This window comes from Dipodomys merriami, unplaced genomic scaffold (assembly GCF_024711535.1).
Source record: "Dipodomys merriami isolate MVZ:Mamm:240054 unplaced genomic scaffold, mDipMer1.0.p SCAF_573, whole genome shotgun sequence".
In the NCBI taxonomy this organism is placed as follows: domain Eukaryota; kingdom Metazoa; phylum Chordata; class Mammalia; order Rodentia; family Heteromyidae; genus Dipodomys; species Dipodomys merriami.
Window position 1 is genome coordinate 7,691 of NW_027206150.1, and position 23,128 is coordinate 30,818.

Here is a 23,128-nt window from a genome sequence, read left to right on the forward strand (position 1 = left end):
CTTTATGTGTCCCTCCCCCACAGTATAACCCCCGCTTTCAATATATTTGATGTCAGTATAACTTGTGGAGGAGATGAGGAAAAACAAGTCATTTAAGGATTCAGGTGGACCTGTTGCAACAATGAGAAGTACAAATTGTCATGTCAAAAACGAGCTTTACAATGTCGGTGGGGCGGAGGGGGGGAAGGATTGGGTGCGGGGGCACGGGGGAGCCTGGGAAGGGAGGTGAAGGGTAAACAAAGGAGGAGGCTGCAATGCTTGGTAAGAAATGTATGAATTATCTTGCCCATGTAATTGTAACCCCTCTGTACAGTATATTCACAAATAAAATAAACTTTAAAAAAAGAATAACAAGAGGAGAATTTCAATATGAAAAAATACAATCACATAATCAGGTGAGACAGTAAATCCCTAATGTTATTCTTGCAGTCTCTGTAATTTATATTCACTTTTCTTGGTGGTATTGTTTGCTTATAAATAAAATCGTTTATTTCCACATGTTTATTATCCCACATAGATGAAATATAAGCTGAGTGCTTTGTTATCAAATGATCTTGTTTTTTCTAGCCTTGGGAACTTAGGAGAAAGACTTTCACCACCCACATAGCCAGTGGCTTAGTTATATGTCCTTAGAAGTTAACAACGCATACCTCAAGCATGCTTCACTCATTAGGCAGAAATCTTTGTTCAGTTTTAGTTTTTATCCAGTTCACTGAAGAAAATTTATGTATAAATTTATGAAGAACACTTGGCAACACATACAGCAATAAGAAAATTTTGATGGACTAAGATTAGTTTTCAACCTAGTGTGATTAGTTCAAGTAACATCCTCATATAGATACTATTCAATAACGAATATTTTCCAGTGATATGTTGAGTATGTTTTTCAATGCAACTGTAGACACAAGACCCAATTTACATAATACCACTTACATATCTGTAGTTACCTTAAAAGGACACAGCTCTAAGAGCCAGAAGGTACAATTTATTTTTATTTCTGCATGAAACAATTTGTGACTTGATACCAACAAACTGAATTTGACTCTTTCCTTATTTGTAAGCTAAGGTGGAAAATGTAAGGACTCTTCACTTTTCTTTTTTCTTGCTCTAGGAGTAAGCAAATGTATTCTTCAATATTTCTGGTAGATTACATCCATTTACAGATGAGAAATGTAAGGCCAACAGTCAATGTAGTGAGTAAATAATGATACTAGAATTTGTGGCTGAGCTCTTCCCTCTGCATACATACAAGGAGCAGTAATTTGTTGATGGAGAGGACCAATATGAAAAGACTATGAGGAAAAAACATACTTTGTAAATAGTTGTTTAAGACTAAGTGACCAGTGATGAGTACATGAAACAGACTTGTGTCAGGGGCATAAAAAGGAGTACATACAAATCATATTAGTGCTGGGCGCCAGTGGCTGATGTCTGTAATCCTATCTACTCAGGAGACTGAAATCTGAGGATCACGGTTCAAAGACAGCCCGGGTATTAAAGTCCATGAGACTCTGATCTCCAATGAAAACCACTAGAAAACTTGAAAATGATGCTGTAGTTCAAGAGGTAGAGTGCTCGCCTTGAGCTGAAGAGCACAAGGACAGCACACAGGCCCAGAGTTCCAGCCCCACGACCAACAAAAAAAAAAAAAAAAAAAAAAGAAATAAAATTAGTAACAGAAACTGAGAAAATCTTGATCATTCATCTTATATAATGGGTGGAGTAGAAGGGTAAGTAGAAATCTAAAGTGTTCTACATATATGGCTAGGCAAATGTGTTAGTGATATTCTTGGTGATAAGGATTACAGGTGAAAATGATGGATTTAGGAGAAAGAACTCTCCAATAGTTCTAAAATTTATATTAAACAGATGCAAAGATAGGTCTGTTTAGATATCATCAAAATATCCATGACCATGACTATGAAAAATAATGATAAAATTGGGGGCATTATTAAAGGGAAGAGGAAAAGGAAAGTTATGACATAAGTGTAGCAATATGAGCACCAGTGTGGACAAGATTGGAAGAAAGAGATAAGGAAACAAGAAAGTAATAAAAACAGATTTACAGAAGAAAAGAAAAGAAAGAATTTGCAGGAAGAAAAGGTCAAAACTGATACAGAGACATTGAAGGAAATATGCTATTTGGATATGAAAACTAAAAGGACATAGACAAGTTTTTTGTTTTTTTTGGGTTTTTTTGTTTTTGTTTTTTTTTAGGGGGAGGGTGTCCGGTCATGAGACATGAACTCTGGGCCTGGGCACTGCTCCTCAGCTCTTCATCTCAAGTCTAGTGCTCTACCACTTGAGTCACAGCGCCACTTCCGGTGTTTTTTCTTTTTGCTTATGTGGTGCTGAGGAATCGAACCCAGGGCCTCAGGTATGCAAGGCAAGCACTCTACCACTGAGCCAACTTCCTAGCCCGATAGACAAGTTCAATAAGAACAGTGTTTTGGTGAACTGGTAGAGATGTAAGTCATATTGATGAAATTTTTAGATATGAATGTGAAGCCATAAAATTCTAGATCCATGAATTCAACAGATCATGTTGATTTTAAATGTTGGGAACAAATGCTTTTATCCTGACCTTAGAAGTATTATACAGATGTAACTGTCATGACTTTTACTTAGATATATTCTGTGAATATTTTTGAAGACTGTTTAACCAGGAGATTATGGATTGAACTATAGCACAGACAAGCCTAATTTGCCCTACAGTTCCAATGAGTGATCCATGTATCTACATCAGTTTGGAATTTTATTGAAATATTGTTAGATATGTTTGGTTATCTTATCAGGCTATTGGTTATAAACATAGGACAAGGACCACCAAGTAAAGGTTGAACATACAGTTTTGCTGATGTTACTGAAGACTCTGCAAATTGATTCTTCTTTAGAATAGAAAATGCCTCAATAGCCATTGATACGTCATAACTGTCATATACTCTATTTAAATATAATTCTTGTTAGAGATATCTCCATGCTGAAATAACCCTCTCAATGAACCTGCCACAAATTCTTATATGTAGAAATTGCTCTTATAAAATTCAAGCTTTTATTGAATGGAAGAGTTCAGACATTACCCTCACCACAAGGACTAAATGCCTAAAAAGATAAGACATTTTATTATAATGCCTTTCTTTCATTTTCTGATAAACATATGCATTTAGGGAAGGATTCTGATGTAACAATAATACAATGGTGACTTGTAATAACACAACATCTAGGATCTACTGTTAATTCAGTTACTTACTAATTAGCTCCAAAGTGTGTGGATATTTATATTTCTCCTGGGTAAACTAATGAGCTCCAAGAAAATATCCCTAAGGAGCCTTTCAATTCAGATATCACTATTTGTCGCAAAATGCCTTAAATTCTACACCCTCTACTGTGGGCATAGAGTTATACTGTGGAAATTTTCTCCTCAGAGGGTGAGTACTACCCTATTGGTTAACATGGACAAAGTACCTTCATACATAGACTGGGTGTTTGCAAACAAGAAGTGGTAGTTGAACAATGTTCTTAGCAGTTTGTACAGAAGAAATGGAAATAGAGCAACTGTGAAATCAAAAGGAACATGCAAAAAGACAAAGGTACAAAGTAGAATGTGCCAAGGAAATGCTGATGTACAATTTCAAATAATGTGCTCAGGTGTGAGGGTGTGTTCAAAGAACAGCATCAGATAATATACTTGGATACCTTGAGAAAAAACTGCATTAAAGGATTCTGGGATTATCATGCAAGTACAAACTCATTACACTGACTAATTAGTCACAACATCATTAATTTAGGGAGTATTTTCCAAGAGCATACTGAGAAAAAGAGGACTCATCACAATTATTGTTCAGGATGAAGTAACGACAATCACATAAAGTTTCTTATAAGTCTTCATTTTTTTGGAGCATTACAGTGGGAAAAAGCCAAGTAAATAGTTTGCATGTATCTAAAATAAGTGGGACATATTATATTGCTCTGTCTTTAACTTGGAAGTTATATTGTACTCTAAGTTGGGACAATGATCTGTTTTCAGTTATTTTCTTCTCTTCCCCTTATTTTTCCCTTCCACTTAAAGAGACATACTTGAGCTTGCATTTAAAATCCTTCAAAATTATCTGAATTTCTCCATACTTCTCGCAGACTCCTATATCTTTCTCAAGGGAATATATTTTCACTACCATTTTTTATCCCATATGTTATTGGATATCTTCCTGCCTAATTCAGTGCAAGATACACATTAGACTTATCCATATATCTCAACACTTGTACCACCATAAAATCCTATCTTACTTAGAAATCATGATTTTAGTATGTCTGGGGAGGTGACATCTGCCATTTTTGAATGACCATAATTGATACTTACATGCAAGCATGTTTTAAACCAATATGCCTCTCAGAAGATGAATGAATCGACATGTCCATTGCGGTGCTTTGGGCTGTGGCAGGGATGAGGAAGAAAAATTGTTGGCTGCCCTCGGTTATTAATCCTGGGCCCCGGGGCTGGCCAGATGGATAGTTTCCCTGCATAGAGTAAGCATTTTTATAGTTATTCCTTTATTGCCTATTTTTGATCTACACACTCTTGTCTAGTGCTTTCCTTTTTTACATTTAGGGCAAATTCCTGTTCCTCTCTTGTTAACATTAGTAGCCGTTTTACAATTCTTCTTTATATGTCCCATTTGACCACACCCAAAACATTTAGATTAGAGGGTTTGGTTTGTAAAGCATGCCAGGTAGTGGGCATAGTTTCACCAAAAAACTGCATAAGCCGGGATTCAGATGTAATGTCTTTACACGCCATTAAATATGTATTTACATCCTCAGATTCTTTAATAGTCAATAGGGCTCATCTACAGTCCTCATTAACATTCTCATAACCAACATGCCCAGCAGTTGTTGCTGTGCAGCTACTCCCACAACAATAAGTTCCAAGGTCAGTTTCAATCCTGATAAAAATTCAACATAGCGTGTATTAAGTTTTTGAATTACTTTAGTCCAGGGGCCATAATGCTCTCCTACAAGCCGAATCCTCTTCCATGCCTCAATACCTATGTCTCGTAACTACTCATGGATCTCTTCAGGGGAGTTCACTTGTATATGAGCATCTGCATATTGTTCTGTTCTACTCAACATGGGAAAGGTTATGACCCACAGGTGCGGATCATTGCTCTGCACATTTTGCTTAGTCCTTTCTGTACATTACTCAGTAAACCACATTTGCCATTGTAGGTATTCAGGATCCTTAATTAGGCTCTACAAAGCATCTTCCAATCCTCGAGAGCAAAATTATTGTAATGTCGGGCAACCCCATTAAGCAATTCCTTAACATAAAGAGACTGAGAACCATACAACGTCACTGCCTTCTTAAGTTTACCAAAATCATTGACAGCAACACCTTCATATCTGCCTGGTAGAGCTAAACCATTCATAGGGGTTGGTCAAATTACAGGATAAGAAAAAATATGCATTTCATCATCAAACTCACTGTCTAAGCCTTCTGTTTTGTGATGGAGTAACACGGTAAAATTTGCTTCCGCAAGCGGAGGAACAGAAGGCTGTTTTACTCTCACTTTCTCAGATTCTCTTTCACTCTGCTAATTTCTAACTCCATATGTTGTAATCTTGATAAAAACCAATTCCATTTGCTCAGACATTCTATTTATGCTTTCAGATTGTTCCTTTTCAGGCTTCTTTACCTCTTGTTTTTCCTCTGTTAATTGTGATGCATCCTTATCTATTGCGTCCTTAGCCTCAGAGTCCAATTGTAAACCTACAATAGAAGGGGTGGCCTCTTTTCTCATTTAAAGCTTTAAAAAGGGTATGTAAAACAGAACAAATGGACCAAAATTTAACAGGAATCCTTTCCCCTTCTCGAACAGCTCTTTCTACATTATATTTTACTCATTTCCAATTATCAACATCTAATGTCCCTTCAACGAGGAACCAAGGATTCCATTCTCTAACTACATTAATACACATTTCTTTGTCAAAAGAAGAAATAGTTACACCATAAGCAGCAAGTAAATGTTTTAGCATATGTAAGTACGGAGTAGATTTAACTTGTCCCATCACCCTGTAATTAAAAAAGTACTTACCTGAATATATCTTCCTGAATTCAACACTGCAGGGTCCCTGTTTGGGTGCCAGTTGTCAACGTCTAAGGTATTGGAGTCCCTGGGTAAGGGTCAAAAATCACCAGGACACAGGGGATACAGAGTGCAAACAGCAATTGCCACTGCATGCTGTGCTTTATTGCTAGTGGGTATTTAAACACAAGCAAGTATTATCTTTGCCAAGATTTAGTCAGGAGACATTCACACAAAGAATTTCAACAGCTACAATTTTGCTTAAACTATGAGACAATGTCTTTGTATATTTTTATCTAAACTATTATAGAGCAACGTCAAACCACTTTCCTGTACTCAGGAAAATGCTTGACTAGCTGTTTGTCTATGCTTAAGTAAGCAGAAGAGCTACTTCCACAGCTCCCAGGAGTCTGACATGAGCTTTGAGATAGGGAGAGAGAACATGTTCCCTCTCTAGCACGGCATGCCAAGAGCTTTCCACATACACAAACACAGTCCTCAGATAATCCTGAGGCCTGAGCCTGCATCAATCTGCCCCTCCAAAACAGACCCTGAGGCTTCACACAGATTGTCTCACCAACTCTTCTATTACTTTAAGCAAAAACAAAGCAAAGCAAAGCAAACAAAATAGACTTTATGGTTAATTAAGCTGCTATTAAAGATTCTAGGCAGAACTATACTGTTAAAATGATGAGTTAGTAAATATGTTTTGTAGATACTGATCTCACATGTGTCACAAAAATAACCATAGATTCGTAACTAGAAACTCTGAAGTGTAAAGTATATTATTTAGGTGAGTTTCATTCATTAGGTACCCAATGAAGAGAACACCACACGGTATTCACTCAGGTAAAGTAGTTTATTTACTGAAATGCTGCCCATGCCATAAATGGGGGAAAGCCATGTAAAAAAATGGGGTGACCTAACCTCAGGCAAGGATGTATCTATGTGAAGAACCAGATGAGGTGTGGCTATTTGAGGGAAACTCTGGCCACACTGGATCTGGATGTGACTTCACGTTCTGGGACTCACCTCTGGTCAGATGGAAAGTGTGACCAGAGGTTGACCAGGTTGTGACTTAACAGGATGGGGAGGTGGCTGCCTTCAGGTGTGCCAGATACTAGGCAACACATGAAGGGTTGAAACTTAGCCAAGAAGTGGGAAGGTGTCTGAATAGGGTCTGCATGGCCTGGGGCAGACCTAACACCAAATACAGGTAGTACCTCTGACATATAACTCCTTACTCCAAACAATTCATTCTCAATCATTTTCTTTCTTTGGTTTCTTTCTTTCTTTCTTTCTTTCTTTCTTTCTTTCTTTCTTTCTTTCTTTCTTTCTTTCTTTCTTTCTTTCTTTCTTTCTTTCTTTCTTTCTTTCTTTCTTCCTTCCTTCCTTCCTTCCTTCCTTCCTTCCTTCCTTTTCTCCTTTCCCTTCTATCACTTTTATTTTTTTGGTCGGTCATGGGGTTTGAACTCTGGGCTTGGGCACTCTCCCTCAGCTCTTGATCTCAAGGCTGGTGCTCTACTGCTGGAGCCTCAGCGCCACTTCTGGTTTTTGAGTGGTTTATTGGAGATAAGGGTTTCATGGACTTTCCTGCCAAGTCTGGCTTTGAACCTCAATCCTCAGATCTCAGCCTTCTGAGTAGCTAAGATTACAGGTGTGAGCCACCAGTGCCCAGCTCTCTCTCTATATCTCTCCCCTCTTTCACTCACCCTCCCTCTCTCCCCTACCACTGTATTCTCAACTCTCAAATAATGAACACATGCTGAGTTGAACTCACAAGCTGGGAGAGCAGCTTAATTGGCATATGTGAAATTTATTTAATGTTTCCTTACACCTCTACCACAGGTCACTGGAATCAAATAATGAACACTCAGCAGCATGGCATCTTAAGCCATTTGGAGGAGGAAAGCAAGCATGCTCACTGCATTCGAGGAAGGTGGGGCAGACTCCTCCCTCCTTTTGCTAAGACTCAGCCCAGTTTCTACATTAGTAGAGGTGACTGCCTCCAAGTGTCCCAGTTACCCAAGTGACACAAGTACTAGGCAGAGACTTAGCCTCTTGTGGTTCTGAGATTAATGGCATGATTCAACATGATCCACTAGTTTGTTGAGATTGGGACTTCTTAAGTTTTTGGTTAGGCTATGTTCAAATTGTGATCTATTTATTTCTGATTGCTAACCAGGATTATAGATGTGAACCAGCACATCAGACCATTCAAAGTTCTCTATCCCACATGGAAGACGTGAAGTTTATTTTACCAAATGACATACAAGTTGACAGACAGTAAAAGTAAGTCCTTACTCCTGGTCAAGATGTGTTATCAATGTAAAACAAAATTACTTAGCAAAATATCTGACTACTGTGATTATACTTTCAAACTTACCCTACACTTTAATATCAAATCACCTATATTAGCCAATGATTCACTCAAATTACCTGTAATCATTTATGTCTGTCCTGTCTTCTAGAAGTAGGGAGAACTGGAGCTCACATAATTAACTAAAGTGGTTGAATTTGAGAGGATCACAGTGCTAAATCAGTCTAGGAAGGAAAATATCACCAATATCAAACTACTAGGTAGGGATATTGGAATGCAATCATGATCCCTGTTTTTTGGGCTGGGTGTAAAATTTGCTACTCTATGAGTAAAATAACTTAAACAAGAAAGGATTGGTGAAATGTCTCCAGTGGTGGAATGCTTGTCTGGCAAACACAACATCAAAACTCAAATCAACTTCCTAAAGATAAAATAAGAAAAGGAAAAAAAAAGAACAACTCATACTGAGCATGTGTTCAATGTAAATATTTACACTAAATTATTGTAACTATTAATACTATCATTTCTAGCAGCACACACATTTTGTGTGAAGACTAAATGAAAAAAATGACACCCTATATATAAAGCTTTGGTAAATTACCTAGCCATACATAACCATACAGTTCAGTGGACAGATACAGCTGATATATATTGCACACACATGTATTATATTAAGTGACATATAAATGAAATAAAAAATTTATAATGAATAAATTTAGTGAGCAGATAACTTTTCCAAAGTATTACTTTACCTGTATCAGTTCATGTCTTAAAGTCTCCAATGCTATACCACACTTACATGGTTGCTGATCCCCTTCAGCTTTTTTATGATATTGTTTTTTTCTTTGTTTTTCAGGTGAAAAACCTGCCAATAAATATACTTTCATGACATTATTTCTTTAGAAAATGAAAAGCACGTTGTGTTAGCTGGCTCTTTATGTATCATCAAAATATTTTTTTTTAAATTTCAAGTACATATTGTCTTAGATCACACTCATTCTCTTCCAATAGTACCTATGGGAAGGAGAAAATGAAGGATTATTCTGTTAATTTGGGAGTTTCTCTTATTAATAACTGCAATAAATATGAAAATGCAACTCTGAAATTATTTAGAGATGTAATTTGAAAGTTACATTTATACACACTCATGTTACTCCCTCAACTAAATCACAGAGCTTAAAATAAGTGGCATTTTTAGCTGGGTGCCAGTGGCTCATGCCTGTAATCTTAGCTACTCAGGAGCTGGGATTTGAGGATAGTAGTTCAAAGCTATCCCAGGCAGGAAATCTATGACACACTTACTTCCAATTAACCACCAGAAAATCAGAAATGCCACTGTGGCTCAACTTGAAACCTGCTAGCCTTGATCTGAAGAGCCCCAAAACAGTGCCCAGACCCAGAATTCAAGCCCCTTGACCAAGAAAATTAAAAAGGAAAAAAGGGGGAAAAAGTAATATTTTAAAGCTAATGTGCATATATACACAAAATTTGTCTAGAAATAAAACTATAACAGCTCCTGGACTGGCAACAAAGAGATTAAAGTGAAATTGCCTTCAATAATTCATTTAGATGATCTATACTGAGGGCAGGCTACTGGAACTCACATCACTAATTGAAGAGGTAGAATTTGAGAAGATCACAGATCAGAACCAGTGTGCAAGGAAAGTAATAAGAGTCTCATATCATCCTAAAGGCTTGCATGTTGGAATGCATTTCTGATCCCCGCTATTGGCAGACAGAGGTGAAAAACTTAGCCTGTGTTCGGCCCTCAGGAAAATGGATAACTTAGAGCAAAGTAAGTAAATCGAAAAAGGATTATTCTAATGGTAGAATACTTGTTCAGCAAACAAGTATACTCATTTCCTAAAAGAGGAAAGAAAAGGGAAGAAAGAAAGAAAGAAAGAAAGAAAGAAAGAAAGAAAGAAAGAAAGAAAGAAAGAAAGAAAGAAAGAAAGAAAGAAAAGAAAAAAGAAAGGAAAAAAAGAAAAGAAAAGAAAGAAAGGGAAAGAAAGAAAGGGAAAAGGAGAGGTATAAATAAAAACCTCAGCATGCTTTAGATGTTAACAATGACCATAAATCATTTTAGCTATAAATGCCTTCATTTAATTCTGGGCAGAGTCATTTTGTATTAAGCCTGAAAAAACCATAACATACCACATACAAAGCTTGGGTAAAATACAGGTCTGCCTTACAGTGTTGGACCAATAAGAGTGTATGTCTAGTGCTGTTGCAGGTATGTTAAGGCTTGTGGGAGTTTATCATCCTGATGATCTTGCAATGATGAAATTGACTAACTACACAACTACCTTGGAAGATCCCTGCTGAGACCTATATTAAGTCACAGGTTAACAAAGAACAATCTATACAATGAAATATATTGTACAACCAGGCATTGTTACCAAAATTATTTTTACCTGATTCACTGTATTTTTACATTCTATATCACATGTACAAGTTCCTCATTCCCTTCTGTCTCATTATGTTGTCTTTCCTTGGTTTTGTTTTGTTTTCAGAACCATGGTATAAGAGGGCATTTCTTATATTTTTGTCTTCTAGTCTTCAGAAATTCTGCAGTTAAATATGCTTAAGTTGCTTTTATTAGAAAATTTAAAACACATTGGGTAGAGTCTTCACCATCATTTTGTTAAGATCTCAATTATGTTTTTATTTCTGTCATTCTACCTGTGATAATCTCACTTCAATCTTTTCCAAAGGGCACTTTAGTGGAAGGAGGAAATTCAAAGTGGATTCTGGTAGAGAATTTCTGTTACTAAAAACTCTGGTACATAGTAATGTAAGCAAGTCCAAAATTATTCATTGGAGAGATGAGTTGAAAGTCAGCTTTTTACATCTTAATACTCTTTCTTCAACCAAACTAGAGGATTTAAAATAACTAATACTTTCAAGTTAATGGAAAAAAATGTGCACGAAAATTCTAGAAATAAAATGATCACTCATGAAACCTTACTGATACTTCAAAGAATGCTTTCCAGTTAGAGGAATCATCTTCACACATTTTCACACAATGTGTATCTGCCTGGTAACAGAAGCCCAAACTAGACTAAAGCATCTAATAACTATATAATTTTTGTTGTCTTTTGGCAATACCGCTTTCTTATCATATTGATTAGTATGAATTCTGTGACTACTATAAAATCACATTTGTAATAAAAGTTACTAGGTGGGAACTTCAAAGATAAGGTGGTGTGGGGTTTCTGGTGGAGCCCTGTCTGGTTCAAGGGAGGAGTTTATATTGGCACAACCTCTGTGGTGAAGCAGGTCGGGGCTTTGAGGGTGAAGGCCAGTTTGTGTAGGGCTTTTAGACAGCAGGGAGAGGACAGGAAAGACTAGACTTGTTAAGAGCAGGGTCTCTTGTGGAGTAGGTGGGAATTTAGGATGGAGACTGGCAGGTGGATGGGTTTTCAGTGGAAGATGGTGTGGTCACTGAGGAAGAGGCTGTTTGGGGCCGAGCTTTGAAAGGGAAGAACAAGGCTACAGAGGAGGAGGTTACTTAGAGGAGGTTTTGTGGTGTAGCACTGTGAGCCCTTGTGGGATATGTCGGGTGAGGTTTTCCATAAGGCAGGGAAGAGAATTAGGGCAAGAAACTGACAGAAACTGGGGATTCTGTTGCAGGAATGCGGAGCTATGAGGGAGAGGGTTTTCAGGGTCTGTGAGAGGGCAGAGCAGTGCTAGGAAGAAGTGGGCAAGTAAGGGGCGTGGTTTCTGGTGGAGAATGGTAGGCCTTTTGGAAGTGTTTTAGGGTGGAGGTGGGGTTTCTTGCAGAGCAGAATGTAGTAACAATGTATGGAGGAAAATTTCAGGAACAGAGCTTTGTGAGAGCAGGGATAGGATCCAGTGGACTAGACTAGTTAAGACAGGGTTTCTCGTGTAGCCAGTCACCACTTCGAAAAGAGGAGTAAGTTTGGGTGGGGATTTCGGTGTTGCAAGGCAGGGCATTAGACTTTGGACAGGGTTTCCAGTAGGGCAAGGCAAACTTCAAAACGGGACTATGAAGGGACAGGGATTTACAGTTCGGCCTGGTGAGACTTCCAGAGGGAGGCCAAAAGATGCAATGTTATCCAGTGGAGTAACATGGGAGTCGAGAGATGGGATAGTGTGGTGGGGGTTGTCTAGTGGGGGTTTTCTAGAGCAGGCCTGACTTGGAGCCATGGGGTTAATTGGAAGAGGGACTTTGAGAAGGAATGGAAGGTCTGCAAAGGTGTAGGCTAATTATGGGCAGGGTATCTGATTGAGTAGAGTGTGGATCTCTGGGAGGATCCAGTAAGGAGAGGATTCGTCTCGGGAACAATGCAGCCATTGAGAGAGTAGATATGGGATGTAGAGAGGCCTGTGGTGGAATAGGGTTGTGTTTCCAAGCAGGAGATGGGCTGTGTGAGAATCTTTTGGTCAACCAAGGCGGGGCTACAAGGGCAGTTACAGAGAGGTGGAGGTTTTTTGGTGTAGCATGAAGGGCTTTGTGGGAAGAGGTAGGTTCAGGGCTGGGTTTGAGATGTTAGGCCACTTAGAAGTAGACTAGTATGGATGGAGTTTCTGATGAAACCAGGAAGGGTCGAGTGAGAAGTCTGGTTGGGAGTGGGGTATGAAATGGAAGGGAAGAGCTTGGAGGTAATAAAATATGGAGGCAATGGGACTATGAGTGAATAAAATAGTTAGGGAAGGGGTATCTGATGGATGAAGTTAAGATTAGAGGGAGTAGCCCAATGTAGGCGGTGTTCTTGGTGCAGCAAGGCGGATCATAGGAGGAGATATAGATGTGGCCTGGTTTCTGGTGGTGCAGAGAAGGGATTCCAGGAAGGGGTGGAGTGGAAGAAGGCTTTCCCTGTAGCAGAGGAGGGCTTTCAGGAAGGATTCTGGTTGCAGTCAGGCCCTTGAAAGTTTATAGCAGGACTACCAGGGGGTAGGTTATTTAAGGTTGGACTTTTAATGATGAGGCTGAATGGAAATGGGTTTCCAGTGTATCCAGTAAAGTTTTATGGGAAGGGGAAGATAGGAAAGGGAAAAGACTTAGTGAAGAGTGGGGCTACAAAAAATAAACAATTACTCTAATAGGAACACCATTTTCAGTCAGTGTTGAATTATATTACTTTTATGTATGCAAGAGATTGGAGAAAGTAAGCAAGTAATAATTTCCTCCTAGTGAAATTTTTCTTTATTCCTGTTGAGTGAAAATAAAACCACAGGTCACATCAGGCTCAGAGGGCCACAGTAGACAAAAACACATGAAGCACTGGCCTTTATTCCCCAGCACAACCTTTAAGGACTACAAATAAAAATTTTAAAATGGACATTCTATTATCTTAAAATTGTGAATGAATAGAACTTTTACTTTACCGTTTTAGAAATCGTAAAACCAAGTAAGTGATAATGTTTTAACTTTATGTAATATTGGGAAGTATAATACAATAATTAGGAAAATATAAAATTGTACACAGAATTTGTTGTCCAGCATCAATTTTTTTTTTTTTTTTGTCGGTCGTGGGGCTTGAACTCTGGGCTTGGGAGCTGTCCCTCAGCTCTTCAGCTCAAGGCAAGCACTCTACCACTTGAGCCACAGCTCCACTTCCGGTTTTCTGGTGGTTTATTGGAGATAGGAGTCTCACGGTCTCTCCTGCCCGGGCTGGCTTTGAACCGCGATCCTCAGATCTCAGCCTCCTGAGTAGCTAGGATTACAGGCGTGAGCCACCAGCGCCCGGCTTCCAGCATCAATTTTAATCTAAAAGAATTTTAAACCAGGAAATTGTAATATAGTGAGATTGCAGCATGGTTTCATTTCAGTCATCAAAATGGTGACTTAAGGAATGTGTCTTCATCATTGGATGCATCGACGTTAAAACTTATCTAAAAATGTGAAGCACTACACAGACCCTGAAGAAACTCAGAAGGGTCCGTGAAATGAGGTTGGAATAAAATTAATGACTAATTACAGTAGGAATTGATCTTCACTAGTCCCATAAATATTTTCCAGAAGAAAGGACTACATTGAAAAATAAACAAAACAGTGAAAAGGAAGCAGGCAGGCAGACCTTGAAGTACACATTATCCAATGAACAACGTCTATTGAAGCATGATTGCAATAATCTTTTACCTAAGTTACAGTACTGATCTATGTTCTTTCCTTATGTCAAATAACAAAGCCATGAAATTGCAGTAATAATTTTCAAGGCATTAGACTTTACAGAAGGAATTCAATGAATGTATTTCTAGAAAGTAAAGATAGATGTCTGAGATAAAATGTAAAGCAAATATCTCCAATTTTTAACTCTTCAAGGTGAGATGGGTACAAGCCGAAGCACAAGGAGAATGGACAGAAGTACAATAGTGCATACCAGTAGTTCCCAAGATGCAATGATGAATGTAAGAGCGGAGAAAATCAACACAACCATCACAGGACTTAGCACTAAAGAGTAGAGAGAAGAACATTGAAAATCAATGGAGAGTTACAAAGGATGGCCTTGCATATTTGGCAGAATTGTGCATGGCATTGAGGTCTAAAATATGAGGAGGTATTATAGGAAACTACTTGTGCTCATATGTTGCCTCAAGAAGTGATAAATTTATGATTTACAGGATATTGAATAATTATAAAGGTCTTGCTTCAGTAGTGCAGAGTTAAACCTTGATAAATTCTGTTTTTAAAAACCTAACACCCTATAAAACCAAGACAAGAAGATTCAAATTATATATAAGTGACTTGACTGCAACAATAGAGTTCAAAAAATCAAATCACATAAAGTGGATGCAAAAGGATTACATTATTAAGGTAATCTTTAAACAACAAACATTTTATGTGAATAGTCCTGATTATAAATGATTTGTTTTCCATATAGATTTTGGATGCACAAAAACAACAAAAACAAAGCAAAACAAAACAAATGACACTTGGCAATAGAGCTAGATGCCAGTATCTCATCTCATGAGGCTGATATTCCAAGATCATGGTTCACAGATGGCTGGGGTAGCAATCCATGAGACATTTATGTTCAATTGTTCAATCAAACACAGATTTAAACCTTGGTAAAATAGCACAGATTCAGTCAGTCATGAGTGAAAAAAACAAGCAAGATTTTGAGACTCCGAGTCAAGTTTCATTACTTCACACACACACACACACACACACACACACACACACACACACACACACACTCACACTCACACGAAATGGGAGATGAGATGGAAAGAAAAAAGCGAATATTAAAGGTGTGAAAAAATGATCCTATCTGCCAGGACTATGCTAAGCATATATTAATTAATAAAAATGAGGGAAACCATAGAGCCTATGTTTCTTTGAGTGTGGCTTCCTTCACATAATGATTTTTTCCCCAAATCTTTCAATTTTCTTAAGAAAGGGGCTGTGTAATTCTTTTTGATAGAAGCAAGACATTCCATTGTGTATATATACGACATTTTCCAGATCCATTCATCTATTGAGGGGCATCTGGATTGGTTCCATATCTAAGATATGGTAATCATGCTGCAAAAAACATACTTGTGCTGGTAGTTTTAGTGTTTTATATTTTAGAGTCCAGTCGTGGGGCATGAACTCTGGGCATGGGCGCTTTCCCTCAGTTTGTTAGCTCAAGTTTAGCTATCTACCACTTGAGCCACAGCGCCACTTCTGGCTTTTTTCTTTTTGCTTAAGAATACTTTTTACTAAAGAATCGAACCAAGGGCCTCTTGCATGCAAAGCAGACACTACCACTGAGCCACCTTCCCAGCCCGAGAGAGGATATTTTAACTTATTTTCTACAAGTAAATTTCTACAAGTAATATTAAGCAAAGCTAATTAAGATAATTACTTATTTACTTTTCAGAGAATGAGTATTGTACTCTTGGATATCTTGGAAGAAAAGACTTCAGACTCATTACAACTGATGCCTTGCATTGAAATTACAGTCTAAACTTTCTTCTTCATGAAACAAAAGCTTCAGTTCTTTCATATTAGAATTATAAAATCATAATACCTGAATGTTGATTTGTTTTCGTTTGCTATTTCCAATTCCATTCTTCATCCATTAGCAATCTAGGGATGATTTTGACAAATGCCCATGAGTGGGATTGCTGGCTCCAGAGTTCTGTACATTTGACCATACAAAATTATAATTGAAATGAACTCCAAGCATGGAAACAACAAGTCGTTTTATTTCAGATATCTACCTTGATGTCGGTAAAGTGGTGTATCTACATCTTATTTTATTTCATTTGTCTTTGATTTATCCATGGAAATCTGTCTTGATTCTGGTACCTTGTATCTTGTATATATATTATTTGATTTGGAGGGGAAATAACAAAATGATGAAAGGAGTGACCCATTGCAACAATGATATTCACAAGAAACTATACTGGCAATGAACTTTACAACTTTGGGGTGGGGGGGTAGGGGTTGGGGGTGGGAAAAGATAGGAAAACAACAATGGAGTGGGTAACAATATTCAACAAGTAATGTACCTTACTCATGTAACTGTAACTACTCTGTACAGTACCTTTAAATAAAATACAATTTAAAAAAGTGAACCTACCCTAGAAAAAATGTCCTTTTCAAAATAACCTATCTGTAACAGTACTTGTGAGGGATTCTAGAGTCAAACTGTTATATCTGGAAAGGGATATATTGGGAAGCCATCTCAAACAGCAATCAAAAGGCTGAGAGCTGTGCTCTGGAAAGGTCAAACAGTTAAGGGAAGACAGGGGTATGGATTATTACCTCAAAAGTATTTAAGTTAGAACTGTTGGACACTACAAGTTTAAGACTTTGGAGAAAAGATGGATGTCTGTGTTATGGTTGTAATGACAATTGCTCCATTCTGCTCCCTAAAAATAAGGGATTCAATTATCACTATGGCATTCCATACCTATAAAGATTTTACATATATTACAGTAATACACACCTAAGGTGCTCAGCAATCACAGCACATTGATTTGTTATAATTGTCTTCAGATCAGAAATACTCTAGAGTTTAAAGTAGAATGATGGGCTGTACATTTTCAACGCGAAAGTGATGATCACCCCCTGCAATTATTCTCAGTTGAAAATCCTTCCTATACATTTTACTGCCTTAGCTTTTACTCTGTGCTTTACCATTATCAGGCAGGGTGACACTATTGAGCTACAATACAGCAGCAACCTTAGCAGCCTTTGAAATTTACCTCCAATCTTGATACCAAGGTCAACTCCACATCTCTGATCACATAGTTAGTGGACACCTGAACTTTTCAATTCAGCTATCATTGCTCATTTCCAGTGTAAAGATCTCACTCCATTAGATTTATTGTGTATAATCTTGTATTTCCAACATTGCCTTAGATATTGGTTTTTGATATAGAGCTTTTAGTTTGCATTTGATTTATAGAAGTGTTAATGATGCCAGTTGAACTGCATATATTATAATGTAAGTAATTTGATGTTTTGACATATGAATTTAATTTTGGCAATTGATGAAGTCACTACACATCACTCACAAAAGTTTCTTTATATGTACTGGTATTGTTTTATTGTGAACTTCTTAAAAACCAGTCATAGGAGTACATGTCCTTATCACATCACTTCTGTCACTGAGACGAGACTTGAAAGGTCCCGACTTCATAGTGAGAAGTTTTCTACAATGAAGGGTGAGAGAATAGCACAAAGAGCAAATGAATCTTCCAACTGTTTTGTTACATGTTCTTTACACTTAGCCATTAAGACACCATAATAATGTTTTTATGACTTCTTACCTATTCTTTTCCTGTTCTGAGATGTTTTATTTATGGATCTCTAAGAAATCATATAAGAATCATATAATAAATCTATAAATCAAATAAGAAACATAAAAATAGTTTATTAGGGATATATTACCTAAAAGGAATAATTTCAGGAAAGTATTTAGCACATAAAATGTAATTCACATCTAAAATTGTCTCTTTATTTAAAACTTCAGCAGTTGCAGTTTATTTATTCTGATAACAAAGATTATAAACTAAGTTACAATAGTATTCCAAATGGAACACAGAACTAGAAACATGAAGGGTAGAACTAAAGAATGCTACTGCTACCACTAATAGAGTAAGAATAAAATTTAGGCAAAACTCCTTCAGAGTTTATTTGTTGGAACCTGGTCATAGATTAAATATGAGGTGTCAAAAAGTATGTAAGTCTGAAACGACTCCAAGTTATTTTGACAAGAGAGGTGGAAGAATTATCACTTAATCAAATAGTAATGAGAGATTGGTTTGTAGATAGAGATCAAAGCTCACTTTGGGATCTTTTGAGTTTACTAAAATCAGTAGCTGGGAGTTGACAGGATGCTATTAAGGACTTGAATTAAAGAAAACAGAGCTGGAGAAAAATACAGAAATAATTACTGTACTCAATAGTAACAACCACGAGAAGGAATATTACAGAGCTAAGCCCAGGGATACACAAATATGTAAAATATGACAAAGAAAAACAGTAATAAGTATGTAATGCAGACTTATATGGGTAGGTATTTTTCATGTTTAAGGGCTATGAAGTGATTTTGTGATGACCTAAAATTTATGAAATTGGTAATGTCAACTATCCCTTGGGCCAACCATAGCTAAAAGTTTAAGTAAAACAGGGCCACAATAGTGTGTAGAGTGTGTCTTGATTTACCAAAGTGAAAATAGGCCAATATTTGGAAAACCACTTTTTGGACATGTGGTTGGAGTGGTAATTACTGAAGTTTGTTCAAGTGTTAGTAGAAAGCTACAGGTTTAGCACAATGATAGAAATCTTTCAGGGATCTGGTAGATTTCCCCTCTGTCTTCAATTTCCCTTTTTTTCTGAGAGTTAAAATTTCATTACTGGAAGCCTGTTCAAGTTGTGCCTTTGGCAAGTTAACAGATAGTCAGTCTATCACAAGCCCAAATAAAAGAGAATGGGAACAGGTCTACATTGAGCACTCACAGTAGACGGGTCTCTGGACTTTGTCAGGAAGAGCCTTCTGCCATTGTGGGATGGATAGTGCTGGATAATATGTAAAATAGACATCATATATTGAAAGTATTCTGCTAAGTTGACACTTGAAATATTGGATGTTTTATCTGCATTGTATTGATTTCTATGAATCAGTTAATCAGATTTTTCATACTGTATGATGTTACTAGATTAAAAATGCATGCTTATTGCATTTCCTTTGTATAACATATAGTATGTTTTGAAATTTGGCGTAAAACATTAGTCTTTTCATTTATTTATTTTTAATATGGATTACTCTACTTCTCAAGAGTAGGGAAATGCCCTGAAACTTCGTAGTTTGATGTCATATGTAATTTTTTTTTATTTTTATTTATTGTCTATTGCAGCACCGGGCTTTCTAATAAATACGTAATCTATTCAATTTTGAAAAGTACTGCTGTACCTCCCACTTATTTGTGGCATTTCTGAAATCCAAGTTCCTCTGTGTGTCAGGGTGGATACTTTTGCCTGTAACAGTTTTGTTATTGAATACATAACATCTGGATACTTAGGGAACAAAGGATGTGAAGCTACAGTATCCCGAAAAAGAACTTCCAAGACAATTCAAGGGCAACTCATGTAATCTCTGTGTAGGTGAATAGGAGCATAGAAAAGAAATTCTTATACATGAAAGTGACTGAGATTGTGTGCACATAGGTGTTCACTTATTTATCTGTTGCTATAGTTTTACATATTCACTATTATTAATTGATATTTCATATATATGATATATGATATATGATATATATATATATATATATATATATATATATATATATATATATATATATATGATCACAGTTTCCAAATCCAGAGAACCACATCCATGGGCATCGCTTTCCTATGTTGTTCTTTGGGTAATAAGAATGAAACCTGGTATTGTCCTGTGGTAGAGAAATAACTCAGAGATTCAAACATTTTTCTTTCAATATGTTGCTTGCTCCTAACTCTAAAATTAGGAAGTCTGCTAATATATAATACATGTTATAATATATTTGAGTATTATATAATGTCTTATATATTCTATACTAGAATATATATTATGTATAATAACTGACATTATTATATATTTATAAGGAAAAATACAACAAACGCATCGATTTCCATACTTTCCTAGCCATGATTAGGTTCAGTAGAGTTAGGTGCATTACATCTCAACAAGATAAGTCTGCTGAAGTTCTGATGACCTTGAGCTAGATAAGGAGAATTTCTGTAAAAGGAGCCTCTCTTCAATTATGAGAAAAGATAAGTTTTTTGTTTTATTTTTTTGTTTTTATTTAGGCCAGACAGGGGGCCTGAACTCTGGGCCTGGGCACTGTCCCTCACCTCTTCAATTCAAGGCTAGTGCTCTACCACTCGAGCCATAGCAGCACTTCTGGCTTTTTCTGCTTATGTGGTGCTGAAGAATCAAACCCAAGGCCTCATGCATATAAAGCAAGCACTCTACCACTGAGTCACCTTCCCAGCCCAAGTTTGCAAGTTTTTGAGAAGAGGTATTTTGCATTTACTTTGCATCCTTGATTAGTAAAGAATATATATCATTTTGCTCTAAATTTTGTCTCCTTTTATGTTCCCTAAACAGTTACACATGATCATCATTACAACGCATATATTTAAATCCTTCTTTTATTTCTTTTATCATTATTGTTTTCTTGTTGTTGTTTTGCTGATCCTAAAGCTTGCACTCAGAGAAATTGTCCCTGAGTTCAAGGCTCTTGCTCTATCACTTGAGCCACAGCACCACTTCTGGCTTTTTCTGCCTGGGCTTGCTTTGAATCATAATACTCAGATCTCAGCCTTCTGGTTAGCTAGGATTACAGGTGTGAGACACCATTGCCCAGCAAGTCCCTGTCTTTTTGTTATTCTAAAAGCCTCCTATCCAAGATCACTTCTAAGATAGTAAATGAACCTATGCCAATAGTTTCTTCATACTCTCATCTCCTGTTATGGCTATGGAGTCTTTTCCATCGTATCCTGAACCTACTTCACTCTTCTCTTCCTAATCCATGATTCTGGATGTATTTCTAATAATTACCTAAATCTTGTGGCTATAAACCATAAATTACTCAACTCTTAATTTCATTTAATTTTTTTCAATATGATTGTTGTTCTGTACAAATCTGAGCTTATATTCACCTCTTGTATCTACCTCTTGGCATGGGCAGAGCCTGGGCCAATTCTACCTTAAATGCAAGAGGTTAGCCAAAGAATAGCCTGCAGTATTCTGGCCGAGGAGTCAGGACAAGTAGTTGAGTGCCTGAAAGAAGCAATGCATTCCTGACATGAGACGGAGTGAGAGAGACAACAGCCTAGAGAGCAAACTGGCAGTCACAACATTTAACAACTTCTCTTGGGGAAACTCCTCCAAAGTAGCCATGAGATAACTTACCTAGTGAATTTTCTTATATGAAGGAAGTTGTCATGTCTCACTACACAACTCCCTTGTAGTCAAAGAGAGGGTCATTCTTTTGTGTCCTCGTTATGTCCAGGCTCAGTTTTATCTCCATCTTAGATTTTGCTCAGACTCTATTCCTACCAGAAAGTCCCTGATGAGGAGGAAAATGTGATCTCTTGGCTTCTGACTGGTCCTTTCGGACCTGAGGCCACTTTTAGTTTTCAACCTGTTCCTTCTGACAATGGGAAAGCTCATTCTCTGAATTGTGCCCTAGTATCAAATCTCTTCAGAGAAAGTCAAGGAATGATAGATTCTGCCTGAGGGATTTAGTTTTTCCATTTCCAAAGAGGCCAATTAATATCTGATTCTGAGACCCAGGTGGAAGTCCTTCACCAGATCCTCCAAGCTGGAGTGGATGTTAGCTCAGACTCCAAGCCATCCTCATATTTCTCCAGCTCTTTCTCATGAACCAAAAGTTTACAGGAGTTTAGTTCAGAACCAAGGAGAAATGAGAGTAGTAGAAGGACCATTGGCAGGGTGAGGAATTAGAAACTTCGGATGAAAAAAAGGGCTCAGAAAATCTAGGATCACCCACATCATTTGGGAATCACATCATAAGATTTGGGAATAAAAGTAATAAATTACTACCTAAATTAGTAACTCCACTACTCTACATTGCAAGTGTTCTGTCAAAAGTTATCTGTCCTAGCTCTATTTTGATCAGGAAAATGGAGCACATTCTTTCCTCACAAAGTTCTACTGAGTATATTTATCCATACCCCAGGTTGTTCTTATTCTCTACTTCTCTGTTACTTTTCTTTGTTGGATTCAATCAATGACACTTGAAAGTGTTAGCATCGTCAGCCATGTAATTACACTTTCTTCTAATCCATTTGTTATAAAGTAAAACAAATTATGGGGAAACGTATAACTATGGTACATTTTCTTCCAAGGCATATTTATTTGATTTTATTAAGTATTATTTTAATAGTTTCATTGTTAAAACTTGAGGAAAATGTTTTACTATTAGCAGTAATTAGTTGTACATTTTTTTGTATTTTTCCATGTCTGTCTATTTGTTAAGCTTCTAACATCGTCTTTTTCCCCAACTGTTGCCTTCTTAAAATTGCTTAAATTATATACTATATATGATGCTATTCTATGTGTTCATTGATATATTTAAATTTTGATCTAATATCCACATATTATAGGGTATCTATAACCTATTGTAACTGGTCTGAAAATCAATATGGACATTCCTCATTAAAGGAAACACACAATGCCACAAAATCCAGTGAAATTAGGATTAGTTATACATTTAAAATATTTAGCAATGTTACAGTAGAAACATTCACCTC